Source organism: Ictalurus furcatus, chromosome 9, assembly GCF_023375685.1.
Source record: "Ictalurus furcatus strain D&B chromosome 9, Billie_1.0, whole genome shotgun sequence".
In the NCBI taxonomy this organism is placed as follows: Eukaryota; Metazoa; Chordata; class Actinopteri; order Siluriformes; family Ictaluridae; genus Ictalurus; species Ictalurus furcatus.
The window spans coordinates 30381035-30394639 of record NC_071263.1 but is presented as its reverse complement, the minus strand read 5'-3'; positions in this window follow the sequence as shown (position 1 = coordinate 30394639).

The window sequence follows — 13605 nt, the reverse complement described above, 5'->3', positions numbered from 1 at the left end:
TAACTTTGCTACTCAGTTAGCAACGGGCTGTGAAGCTAACAAAGTAGCACACAGTGCTGAATATATAGTGAAGTGATTAGTAAAGTTTGTTCGAAAAAATTAATTAATTAACTGAAAAACGAGTTTCTAGGAAACCACTTTTCACTATCATAGCATATCATGCTAATCTATACGCTAATGAGCACATCTCAGTACCTGTACTCTCCCTAAAGAACCCAGGATTAATTCAAATATACATCAATACATGAATATACAAATTAGGGAATGTTCTCCCGTCATCGATTCAACACTTAACAAATATTAGCTATGCTAGTCGGTTAACTAGCTTTACTGCTAGTAAACTAGCTCACATCAGTCACAGGTGGAGACCGCTTGCGTAACAGCAACCAAAACCGTCAGATGTTAGCACTCACCGCTAATATTAGCTACGTTAGCTAGCCTGGAATGAAGTAGTGAAAGTTTCTAGTGATGAATTGTAGTGTTGGAGACGCAACCGAGTTCGTCGCATTTCTGTGAAACTCTAGAAGCTTCCACATGTCGCTGTATGGATCCGGCGAGAGCAGGTCAACGTCGCTAATGAATAGAGGGACAGACAGGTCAGCGGACAGGTCAGAGGTTAAAGGTGAGGAGGTCTTAGTCAGGGTCATGACCTCGGTGGATCTCACTGCTGAATCTCTTAACGCTCACATTTCCTCATATTCCACCATGTCACTCTCCACTGCAGAACAGAATTATGGGATACGGAGTCCTCCAGGTTTTAAGGCCATTTAAAAGACAGGTGTCTTTTTTATTTATTAAACTGTTTATTTATTTATTTATTATTATTATTATTGGTTACAATTATATTTTTACTTTTTGTTGTATTTTTTTTTACAATGTTATTTATTTTTAAACACATTATATTTTTACTTTGTAATTTGTTGTTTTACTTTCTTACTTTCTTTTTTTGCTTAGTCCCTTGTTACATATTTTTAAGTGGTTATTTGTTATTTTTTATGATCCTTTTTTTTTTTTTGCTTTTTAGAATGTTTCAGTGCTTTATTATTTTTTCACAGTTATTTATTACAATGTTTTAGGTTTTATTTTTATATTAATTATAAATTAGAATGAAACTTATACTTGTTTTACATAACAGTGATTTTTACTCTTATTTTTAAACTTTTTTTCCTTTTTGTTTTTCTCTTTTTAAGAAGGATCTTTTTTGCATTTTGATTTTTTAAAAAATATTTTGCTCAATGTTTGTAAAACTGCTTTACTTTTTTTGTTACAATGCTTTTTATTTTTTTTTACTTTATTTGTTACAACGATTATTAATTTGTTTTTGTACTTTCGTATGTTGCAGTGTTATTTAACTTTCTTTCTTTCTTTACATTTTTTTGTCACTTGGTTAAAATGTTAGATAACGAATGTTTACGTGGTTATTTGTTAAATACTCTTTTTACTTTGTTGTTTTTACTTTTGATTGTTTGTGTTACGATATTTTACATTTTTTCATTGCGATGTTTTCACTTTTGTTTCTTTACTTTTATTTGTTTTATTTAATCTATTTGTTGCTGTTCTTTTTTGTTGTTGTTTTTACTTTTTAACTTTTTATTTATTCAATGTTTATGAAGTTAAATCTAGTTTTACTTTGATATTTGTTGCCATGTAGTTTGACTTTTTCTTTTTGGTTATGATGTTTTTATTTTGTTTTTTTTTTATTACAGTGTGATATTTTATTTTACATTTGTTTTTAAATCCTTCACTAAAATGTTATTTTACTGATTATTTATTACTTTTTTGCTTTGTTTATTTTACTTCACCATTTGTCATAATGCTACTTTTAATTTACTTTACTTACTTTTTTAAGCTTGCATTTGATTGCTGATGTCTACTTTATTATTATTATTATCATTATTATTATTATTATTATTATTGTTTTTATTTTTAAAAAATTCTGTGTACTGCTTATTTTGTGTACAGTCCTTTGAGAAGCTGCTTTTAAAGGTGCTCTAGAAAATAAAGTTTAGTATTATTATTTTTAGTTGTTTTTTTTTGCAATAATATTTTATTTTAAATAATTTTTTATGCTTATGAATTTTTTCATTGATAAAATCTTTTCTTTTTGTTGATTTGCTACAATATTTTTTTTGATTTCTTTCGAGATTGGTATTTTGTTGCAGTGTTATTTTATGTATTTTATGGATTAATTTGACACTATTTACTTGTCGATTTGTTACACAGTTACTTTTGTTGTTGTTTTTTTTTATACTTTGCTTTATATTTTTGCTTTGTTATTTGTTTTTCTGATTGTTTTTTGCTTAGTTCCTTGATATACAGTTACAGATATTTTTACATTTTTAAAAACTTTGTTAGAAATGTATTACTTTTTTGTTTAGTTAACTTTGCTTCCTACACAGTTACACATATTTTACATTCTTACTTAAACAGTTATTTGTTACAGTGCTATTATTTGTTTGTTTGTTTATTGCTTGTTTGAGTATGTCATTTTATTTGCATTTTTTTTTTACTGCATTATTTTTTACAATAATATTTTACTGCGAGTTTATTTTCATTACTCGTTGTTGTGTTATTTTTTGACGTATTCTTTATCGCTGTTTCGGTGTTCGGCTGGTGTTAGCGCGCTCGCTGTTCCGCTCCGTCACTCGGACGCAGATGGAGAACGTTAGCGCTCGGTGCCTTATCGCTGACGCTTGACGTCTTGTTTTAAAATAAACTATTTCGTTTCGGAGCCGCATTAAAATTAAACACAACAAATCACGCTTGTCTGCGCCACCCCTGCACTTCCTCTCATCATTATTTCATGCCTGTTTTATGATGAACTCTCCGAGCGCGTTAGCTGCTACGACCCCCATTTGGCGCTTAGCGCCGGAGCATTTTTTTCCCCGAGTCATTTAAATTTTACATTTCCATCCGCGGCACCTTTTTAATTTAGCGCGTAACGACGCCATTAGAATAAAAACCCATCTGGAGGATCTTCTGGGAGCGCCGTAATGCACCGTGCTAATGTGCTAATGTTGTTTGGCAACAGATGCTAAGAGAAAAACACTCTCGCTAGTTAGCATGAGACTGATGTTAGCGGCGAATGTTTCACAGCTTAAACCGGTGCGAAGTGAAGTAGATGGAGAGGCGAACGTCACGCGCGCCGCGAGTCCCTCGTTATTTTAGCTCTGTGTTTGGAGGGAAATGAAATCAGAGGCTACGTTTAGCTGCTAAACTCCACATCATTACAGAGCTAGCGAGGAGCTTCGTCTTCAGCCAGTGAGAGGGAAATGTGTGCAGACAATCAACTAGCGACGTAAAGTGATTAATAAAATGTGTGTGTGTGAGAGAGAGAGAGAGAGAGAGAGAGAGAGAGAGCCTGAGCCCTGGCGATGGAGTGCCCTTTAGCCTTGATTATGCTAATGAAGCCATTTCCCTGTAAGTGATTAGTGTGATTAATTCCGCCTTGTTTTGAATTACAGGTCCAGGGCGTCGCTCGCTCTTCAGGCCACTCGTTAATTAATGATTAAATCATGCGGCTCGTTCGCGCTGACTCTGACTCCGCTGTTCTGTAGCGCTTAGCGCTAGTGCTTAATGTGCTAATCGAGGGAAATTAAACTCCTGGCCTGTAGACAGACTCAGACATGACGTTAGCTTAGCATTAGCCGTGTGTTACGAGTAATATTCAGATCTATAAAGAATCTCCTCCGCTCTGAAATTAGCGTCTTCATGCTAACGCCCTCGTCCTCTCGCTCTCGCACCTTTCACTTTTACGTTCTTACACTTTTGTTACAGTTTTGTTTATTTCTTATGTTTTTATTTTCTTTGACTTTGCCACAATATTATTTTAGCTTCTGATTTAGTTCGGTGTTAAGCAGTTAAAAGGTTTATATTGTACTTTATTTCAGCTTTTATTTGTTGTACTTTTTCATTTTTAAAAATAAATTTCATCATTTATTACAACTTTGTTTTCCCCCATTTTTACTACCTTGTTACAATATTAATTTTTTGTATTATTATTACTATTATGCTGTTTGTTAAAACATTTTTAATTTCTTTCTTTACTTTATTTGTTACATCATTACTTTTTCCAACATTTTGTTATACGTCACAGGATTTGTTTAACTTTATTTCTTACTTTTGTTATTTTATATTTTAATTTCTTACTTTACTTCTTTGTTGTTTTACTTTCTTTACTTATTTAGTCCAAATCAATTGGTTCTTTATTTCATTTTTATTTTGCTCTACTTTATTTGTTTGACATTTTTTATTTATTTCTTTGGTACCTTTGTTCTTTAGAATGCTATTCTGATTTATTATTTTAGATTTTTATTACAAAGTTGAAATGTTGTTGTACTTTTAAAACTTTATGTGTTACAATAATTGTTTATTTTTTACTTTTTGTTTTTTAACATTTTCACGGTGTATTTTTTACTTTCTTGTTAAATTGTTTGAAAAAGGCATTTGTTTGTTTGTTTGTTTGTTTGTTTAGCATTAGCCGTATCATGTGTGATATTTGGATCTATAAAGAGACTCCTCGGCTCTGAAATTAGCTTCTTCATGCTTCTGCGCTCTGCTAACACTTTTATTTAAAAGTGTGTGTGTGTGTGTGTGTTATCTGTTCTCTGTTTTCACGTCCTGTCTTTATGTCCTTTCATTATACTCTGTGTCCTTCAGGTCCTCCACTCCAGGTGCATTAGCGAAGCCGCTCTGTGTCCATTTCTCAGAGCAGCGATCGATCCAAACGCGGTTTTCCCTCCATCAGCTCAGCGACGCTCAGGAGCTCACGGCGGGAAAATATCACAGCGCTTTAATGTCCCCATGTCTGAATGACAAACGGATTATTTTTATTATTATTTTTATCAGGCAGTGAAGCTCTTCAGGGCTTTTTTTTTCAAGATCAGAGACATTAAAGTGAAGCTCTGTGTTTCTGTTTCACTTCCACTGAAGCTCCAAAATCCATCAATGGAGGATTGGAACACCACCGCCTTCACAGTGTGTGTGTGTGTGTGTGTGTGTGTGTGTGTGTGTGTGTGTGCTTTACATACAACCTGGAGATAAAGTTTTAGTGAAATATTATTTACTTATATATGTATTATTAAAAGTATACAAAACATCAAAAATAGAAAAAGAGGAAAATAACAAAGAAAAAAGATTCTAAGAAAACTTGGAAACATAACACAAGACCGATATAAATACAGTAAATAAGAAAAATTGAACTAAACTAAAACTAAATTTAACTAATTTATTGTTTCTAGTATAGTGCTTTTGTGATACAGTATCTCACAAAAGTGAGTGCACCCTCACGTTTTTGTAAACATTAGATGATATCTTTTCATGTGACAACACTGAAGAAATGACACTTTGCTACAATGTAAAGTAGTGAGTGTACAGCTTGTGTAACAGTGTAAATTTACCGTCCCCTCAAAATAACTCAACACACAGCCATTAATGTCTAAACCGCTGGCAACAAAAGTGAGTACACCCCTAAGTGAAAATGTACAAATTGGGCCCAATTAGCCATTTTCCCTCCCCGGTGTCATGTGACCTGTTAGTGTTACAAGGTCTCAGGTGTGAATGGGGAGCAGGTGTGTTAAATTTGGTGTCAAAGCTCTCACACTCCCTCATACTGGTCACTGGAAGTTCAACATGGCACCTCATGGCAAAGAACTCTCTGAGGATCTGAAAAAAAGAATTGTTGCCGTACATAAAGATGGCCTAGGCTATAAGAAGATTGCCGAGACCCTGACACTGAGCTGCAGCACGGTGGCCAAGACCATACAGCGGTTTAACAGGACAGGTTCCACTCAGAACAGGCCTCGCCATGGTCGACCAAAGAAGTTGAGTGCACGTGCTCAGCGTCATATCCAGAGGTTGTGTTTGGGAAATAGACGTATGAGTGCTGCCAGCATTGCTGCAGAGGTTGAAGGGGTGGGGGGTCAGCCTGTCAGTGCTCAGACCATACGCCACACACTGCATCAAAATGGTCTGCATGGCTGTCGTCCCAGAAGGAAGCCTCTTCTAAAGATGATGCACAAGAAAGCCCGCAAACAGTTTGCTGAAGACAAGCAGACTAAGGACATGGATTACTGGAACCATGTCCTGTGGTCTGATGAGACCAAGATAAACTTATTTGGTTCAGATGGTGTCAAGCGAGTGTGGCGGCAACCAGGTGAGGAGTACAAAGACAAGTGTGTCTTGCCTACAGTCAAGCATGGTGGTGGGAGTGTCATGGTCTGGGGCTGCATGAGTGCTGCCGGCACTGGGGAGCTACAGTTCATTGAGGGAACCATGACTGCCAACATGTACTGTGACCTACTGAAGCAGAGCATGATCAGTATGCAATATTCCAGCATGATAACGACCCCAAACACACCTCCAAGACGACCACTGCCTTGCTAAAGAAGCTGAGGGTGAAGGTGATGGACTGGCCAAACATGTCTCCAGACCTAAACCCTATCGAGCATCTGTGGGGCATCCTCAAAAGGAAGGTGGAGGAGCACAAGGTCTCTAACATCCACCAGCTCCGTGATGTCGTCATGGAGGAGTGGAAGAGGACTCCAGTGGAACCTGTGAAGCTCTGGTGAACTCCATGCCCAAGAGGGTTAAGGCAGTGCTGGAAAATAATGGTGGCCACACAAAATATTGACACTTTGGGCCCAATTTGTACATTTTCACTTAGGGGTGTACTCACATTTGTTGGCAGCGGTTTAGACATTAATGGCTGTGTGTTGAGTTATTTTGAGGGGACAGCAAATTTACACTGTCACACAAGCTGTACACTCACTACTTTACATTGTAGCACAGTGTCATTTCTTCAGTGTTGTCACATGAAAAGATATCATCAAATATTTACAAAAATGTGAGGGGTGTACTCACTTTTGTGAGGTACTGTACATATGGAGCATTGCAGGTTATTGTTATGCTACTTTTTTTGTTTTTGCTTTATTTTCTATGAATTAAAAGGGAATCACCTTTTAGAGATTTGAATAAAATGAGCTTAAGATAAATAGAAGTAATGCAGAAGGAAAGAAAGAAAGAAAGCAGTAATGCCAAAACATCTCTGCTGCTGCACAACTTAAAGATGATTAAAGTATGATTAAAAGAGGAAAATAAGATTTTAAAAAACACAATAAAAAAAGACCATAAATAAATTGAAATAAAATACAACTGAAGTTTAAAAAAGTAACAAAAATTAATTAAAGGTGTCTTAGCAGCTTCCTAGTATAGTAGTGTACTACAGCAGCATAGTAATCTAGTGTAGTATAGTATAATACAGTAGTATAGTGTAGTTTAGTATAGTATAGTAGTAGAAGGGAGTACAGTATAGTAGTATAGTGTATGTAATGAATTGTAGCATAGCAGTATAAGGGAGTATAGTATAGTAGTATAGTGTAATGAATTGTAGTATAGTACAGTAGTATAAGGGAGTATAGTACAGTAGTATAGTGCAGTGTAATGTATTATAGTATAGTATAGTAGTATAAAGGAGTATAGTATAGTAGTGTACTATAGCAGTATAGTAGTCTAGTGTAGTATAGTATAATACAGTAGTATAGTGTAGTTTAGTATAGTATAGTAGTAGAAGGGAGTATAGTATAGTAGTATAGTGTATGTAATGAATTGTAGCATAGCAGTATAAGGGAGTATAGTACAGTAGTATAGTGCAGTGTAATGTATTATAGTATAGTAGTATAAAGGAGTATAGTATAGTAGTATAAGGGAGTATAGTACAGTAGTATAGTGCAGTGTAATGTATTATAGTATAGTAGTATAAAGGAGTATAGTATAGTAGTATAAGGGAGTATAGTACAGTAGTATAGTGCAGTGTAATGTATTATAGTATAGTATAGTAGTATAAAGGAGTATAGTATAGTAGTATAAGGGAGTATAGTACAGTAGTATAGTGCAGTGTAATGTATTATAGTATAGTATAGTAGTATAAAGGAGTATAGTATAGTAGTATAGTGCAGTGTAATGTATTATAGTATAGTAGTATAAAGGAGTATAGTATAATAGTATAAAGGAGTATAGTATAGTAGTATAAGGGAGTATAGTACAGTAGTATAGTGCAGTGTAATGTATTATAGTATAGTATAGTAGTATAAAGGAGTATAGTATAGTAGTATAGTGCAGTGTAATGTATTATAGTATAGTAGTATAAAGGAGTATAGTATAGTAGTATAAGGGAGTATAGTACAGTAGTATAGTGCAGTGTAATGTATTATAGTATAGTATAGTAGTATAAAGGAGTATAGTATAGTAGTATAAGGGAGTATAGTACAGTAGTATAGTGCAGTGTAATGTATTATAGTATAGTATAGTAGTATAAAGGAGTATAGTATAGTAGTATAAGGGAGTATAGTACAGTAGTATAGTGCAGTGTAATGTATTATAGTATAGTATAGTAGTATAAAGGAGTATAGTATAGTAGTATAAGGGAGTATAGTACAGTAGTATAGTGCAGTGTAATGTATTATAGTATAGTATAGTAGTATAAAGGAGTATAGTATAGTAGTATAAGGGAGTATAGTACAGTAGTATAGTGCAGTGTAATGTATTATAGTATAGTATAGTAGTATAAAGGAGTATAGTATAGTAGTATAGTGCAGTGTAATGTATTATAGTATAGTAGTATAAAGGAGTATAGTATAATAGTATAAAGGAGTATAGTATAGTAGTATAAGGGAGTATAGTACAGTAGTATAGTGCAGTGTAATGTATTATAGTATAGTATAGTAGTATAAAGGAGTATAGTATAGTAGTATAGTGCAGTGTAATGTATTATAGTATAGTAGTATAAAGGAGTATAGTATAGTAGTATAAGGGAGTATAGTACAGTAGTATAGTGCAGTGTAATGTATTATAGTATAGTAGTATAAAGGAGTATAGTATAGTAGTATAAAGGAGTATAGTATAGTAGTATAAGGGAGTATAGTACAGTAGTATAGTGCAGTGTAATGTATTATAGTATAGTATAGTAGTATAAAGGAGTATAGTATAGTAGTATAAGGGAGTATAGTACAGTAGTATAGTGCAGTGTAATGTATTATAGTATAGTATAGTAGTATAAGGGAGTATAGTACAGTAGTATAGTGCAGTGTAATGTATTATAGTATAGTATAGTAGTATAAAGGAGTATAGTATAGTAGTATAAGGGAGTATAGTACAGTAGTATAGTGCAGTGTAATGTATTATAGTATAGTAGTATAAAGGAGTATAGTATAGTAGTATAAGGGAGTATAGTACAGTAGTATAGTGCAGTGTAATGTATTATAGTATAGTATAGTAGTATAAAGGAGTATAGTATAGTAGTATAAGGGAGTATAGTACAGTAGTATAGTGCAGTGTAATGTATTATAGTATAGTAGTATAAAGGAGTATAGTATAGTAGTATAAGGGAGTATAGTACAGTAGTATAGTGCAGTGTAATGTATTATAGTATAGTAGTATAAAGGAGTATAGTATAGTAGTATAGTGCAGTGTAATGTATTATAGTATAGTAGTATAAAGGAGTATAGTATAGTAGTATAAAGGAGTATAGTATAGTAGTATAAGGGAGTATAGTACAGTAGTATAGTGCAGTGTAATGTATTATAGTATAGTAGTATAAAGGAGTATAGTATAGTAGTATAAGGGAGTATAGTACAGTAGTATAGTGCAGTGTAATGTATTATAGTATAGTAGTATAAAGGAGTATAGTATAGTAGTCTAAGGGAGTATAGTACAGTAGTATAGTGCAGTGTAATGTATTATAGTATAGTAGTATAAAGGAGTATAGTATAGCAGTATAAGGGAGTATAGTACAGTAGTATAGTGCAGTGTAATGTATTATAGTATAGTAGTATAAAGGAGTATAGTATAGCAGTATAAGGGAGTATAGTACAGTAGTATAGTGCAGTGTAATGTATTATAGTATAGTATAGTAGTATAAAGGAGTATAGTATAGTAGTATAAGGGAGTATAGTACAGTAGTATAGTGCAGTGTAATGTATTATAGTATAGTAGTATAAAGGAGTATAGTATAGTAGTATAAGGGAGTATAGTACAGTAGTATAGTGCAGTGTAATGTATTATAGTATAGTAGTATAAAGGAGTATAGTATAGTAGTATAAGGGAGTATAGTACAGTAGTATAGTGCAGTGTAATGTATTATAGTATAGTAGTATAAAGGAGTATAGTATAGCAGTATAAGGGAGTATAGTACAGTAGTATAGTGCAGTGTAATGTATTATAGTATAGTAGTATAAAGGAGTATAGTATAGTAGTATAAGGGAGTATAGTACAGTAGTATAGTGCAGTGTAATGTATTATAGTATAGTATAGTAGTATAAAGGAGTATAGTATAGTAGTATAAGGGAGTATAGTACAGTAGTATAGTGCAGTGTAATGTATTATAGTATAGTAGTATAAAGGAGTATAGTATAGTAGTGTACTATAGTGTAGTATAGTATAGCATAGTAGTACAAGGAGTTATAGCATAGTATAGTATAAATAAGTTGTTTTTGTCTTCTGCTTTTATCTTCTTTTTTTATTATTTATTATTTTTAATGACTTTAAAAACCACCAACCCATTTTTTAAAGATTTGAATCAAATTAAATGTTAAAAACAGTCAGTCAGTCACAGGCTACTGCACATACATTTAAAACAAAACAAAACAAAACAAAAAAAACAAGAAGAAACTTAGGCCTACTTTTTGTTTAGTCATGTGACCAATTTTACAAATTCAAACTATTCAAAATATTTAACATGAAAAACGACACAAACTCACCATTGTTTTTCTACTGTATTATAAATCCTATTTATTTATTGATATGACACTTCATATATACAGTGCTATATTCTTACCCATTGTTATGAAAGACTAAGGGAATTTGGCCTATGTGTTACCTCATATTTATACCCCTGTGATACAGGAAGTCATGCTTGAACATTTTCCTGTTCCTAGTCACCCACGCGCACTAAAAAAATGTAAAACAGGGAATATTCAGTGGGAATATACTTCAAATATATTTTTCTCACATGAATTCAAAGGGGTACCAATAATTGTTGCACACCTATATTTAACAAAGAAATTTTTAAATAAACTTTAAAGCCTTCTTTGCTCATATTTACAATATATATATATATATATATATATATATATATATATATATATATATATATATATATATATAATATTCATATATTTAAATATATTTAATATGTATATTATATTTTATATATGAATGATGTAAATATTATATATTTAAATAAAATATAAATATTATCCATCCATCCATCTTCTATACCGCATATCCTACAGGGTCGCGGGGATAAATATTATATTATATTGTAGACATTTCCCTTATTGTTTATGATGAAAGAAAACTGGCATGATGTGATTTTATAGACTTATAAAATTAATTTAAAATAAGCCGTCAGATTTAACGTAACTATAAAATTTATTTAAAAAATGGCTTTCTGTAATAAATAAAATAATCGTAATTGTTGGTAAATTGCTGTGGGATAAGAGGAATAAAACAGTTTTGGGATGGTAACAGCAACCCTGCTTCATCACATGACCAGTAAAATCAGCCAATCAGGTTAGAGAACTGTTTATCTGAACTCAAGCATTCATCCCAAAGCCTAAAATTCATCTCACTAAATCAATAACTTCTTATTGATCATCAGCCTGTTCAACTACAACATACACTGTGTTCATGATGAGGAGTGTGAGTGTGTGTGTTACCCACAATGCACTGTGAGCTGTGAGTCAGTTTATTAAATTCTCCCTCGATCACAGATGACTCAATAACATAAAAAACAACAACACATACAAAAAAACACAACACAACAGGCATCCGTTATCATCTGTCTTTAGAGTTTCAAGTAGGCCGTGACCTTTGACCCTTGTCTACAGTCTCACCGCTCCTCACGTCCTCTTGTCTTTCATGTTCTGCCGTTTCATTTCCATATAAATGACGTAGACGCGTGGGAGGCGCGCACACACACACACACACACACACACATGCACACACGGGCGCTGTTTCATCTTGAGCCTTGTTTAGAACGCTTTGCCTCGAGCTCAGCAAATTAGCCAAACAAAACGTGCCGTAATTGTCCCGATGTCCACGCCATTGTGCTGGCGTTCTCCGCGTTAATAGATCTCGATTCGCCGAGCGACACTCCACACCTGAAGGAGCTACAACAGAACCGAGAGTTTGTTTGCTCAGGTTCTCGTCCCTCCTCTCTTTTCTGCTTCCTCTTCACAGAGAACCTGACCCGGGGTTAATAACTGCACCGATACACAGAGGCGCCTGATACACACTCAGATACACACAGATACACTGCATTGAGAAAGTCTTCACACCCCTTCATTTTTTTCGTATTTTGCCATGTTGTAGCCTTATGCTAAAATGCTTTCGATTATTTTTTTAATTTCATATCAGTCTACACTCCATACCCCATAATGACGAAGCACAAACCAGATTTTGTGAAAACTTCTGTGATGAGAAAAATACTGAAATATTTCACGTCGACGAAACTATTCAGACCCTTTGCTATTACACCTGGAATTTAGCTCAGGTGCGTCCCTTTTCTCTGGATCATCTTTGAGATGTTTCTGCACTTTGATTGGAGCCCACTTCTGGCAAATTCCGTTGATTGGACACGATTTGGAAAGTAACACACCTGTCTATGTAAAGTTGGACAGCTGAAAATGCATATCGGAGCAAACACCCATCCATGAGGTCAAAGGAACTGGCTGCAGAGCTCAGAGAGCACAGATGTGGGGAAGGCTATTTCTACTGCATTGAAGGTTCCCAAGAGCACAGTGGCCTCCATAATTCTTAAACAGAAGACGTTTGGAACAACCAGGACTCTTCCGAGAGCTGGCCACCCGGCCAAGCTGAGCGATCGGGGGAGAAGGACCTTGGTAAGAGAGGTGACCGAGAACCCGATGGTCACTCTGACAGAGCTCCAGAGATCGTGTGTGGGGATGGGAGAAACTTGCAGAAGGTCAACCATCACTGCAACACTCCACCGATCTGGGCTTTATGGCAGAAGTCATGGAATTTGCAAAAAAGCACCTTAAGGACTTTCAGACTGTGAGAAACAAGATTGTCTTGCCAATGAAATGAAGATTGAACTGTTTGGCCTCAATTCCAAGCGTCATGTCTGGAGGAAACCAGGCACCACTCATCACCTGCACAGTACCATCCCAGTGGTGAAGCCTGGTGGTGGAAGGGAGTGTTTTTCAGCAGCAGGGATTGGGCCACTGGTCAGGGTAGAAGGAAAGCTGAATGCAGCAATATACAGTGATATCCTTAGTGAAAACCTGTTCCAGAGCTCTCAGGACCTCAGACTGGGCCGAAGGTTCACCTTCCAACAGGTCAATGACCTTAAGCACACAGCCAGGACAACAAGTGTTGCTTGGGGACAACTCTGTGAATGTCATTGAGTGTCCCAGGCAGAGCCTGGACTTAACCCCAATCAAACATCTCTGTAGAGACCTGAAAATGGCTGTCCACTGATGGCCATTGGGTGATTGGTCGTTGGTAACAATGGTGATCAGTGATTGGTTGTTGGTATCAGTGGTTACTTATATAAAGCAACCGTCCTGGGTAGTGCAATTTAAAAAA